The sequence below is a fragment of the Lipotes vexillifer genome, unplaced genomic scaffold (genome assembly GCF_000442215.2).
Source record: "Lipotes vexillifer unplaced genomic scaffold, Lipotes_vexillifer_v1.1 scaffold230, whole genome shotgun sequence".
Classification (NCBI taxonomy): Eukaryota; Metazoa; Chordata; class Mammalia; order Artiodactyla; family Lipotidae; genus Lipotes; species Lipotes vexillifer.
Window position 1 is genome coordinate 2,955,505 of NW_006775143.1, and position 777 is coordinate 2,956,281.

The window sequence follows — 777 nt, forward strand, 5'->3', positions numbered from 1 at the left end:
CCCCCCTTCGCCCCTGCACCGCCGCCCGGAGCTGCCAGCTTTAGGAGCCTCGGCGCCTCGACTTTCTTCGCTTCTTCACCCTTCTTGGGCGAGCCCCCCCGTCCACTTGCTTTTTTCTTTTCTTTCTCGCTTTCCTCCTCAAGGTGTGTGCTCCACTGCCCCCACCTTTGAAAAATACAGCCCAACTCCTCCTGGTTGGCAATTAATTTCTCTCCCCGCTCCTTTATCTGCCTTATTTCCCCCCTCTAACAGCTGGTTGCCTTCCTCCTTGTTTTATTTCATTTTATTTTATATGATTTCTCGCTCTTAAAAAAAAAAAAAAGCTCCTCTAAGACACTGATCCGCTGAATTCCCTCCCCCCAAAAGATGCTCTAATTTATTTATTTTTTGCGTCCTTTATAACACAAGCCACAGCCCCCTTCTCCCCCCCGTCCCCCCTCCCCTCCCTCCTTCTTCACAAAATGAAAGGAAAGAGGGGGGAAAAATCCCTCAGAAGATGAGTAAACAAGCGTATGCTAATCTGCTCCCGAGCGCTCCACCTTCCCAATTGAATGAGTCCCAGTTAAAACTGCGGGGATCATGACTAATCAATCAGTTTGGAGAGGCCGAGCTACCCAGCCTTCCTCCACTTTCCCGTTTGCCTCCTTCGCTCCGCTTCTCCACCCCCTCCTTCTTTTTTCTTTTTTCTTTTTTTTTCAAGAAGACAATCTTAAAGTAACAATTTAATGAAATTCTGTACACACCCCCTTATGGTCCTCCCAGCTCTCCTCATTCCTG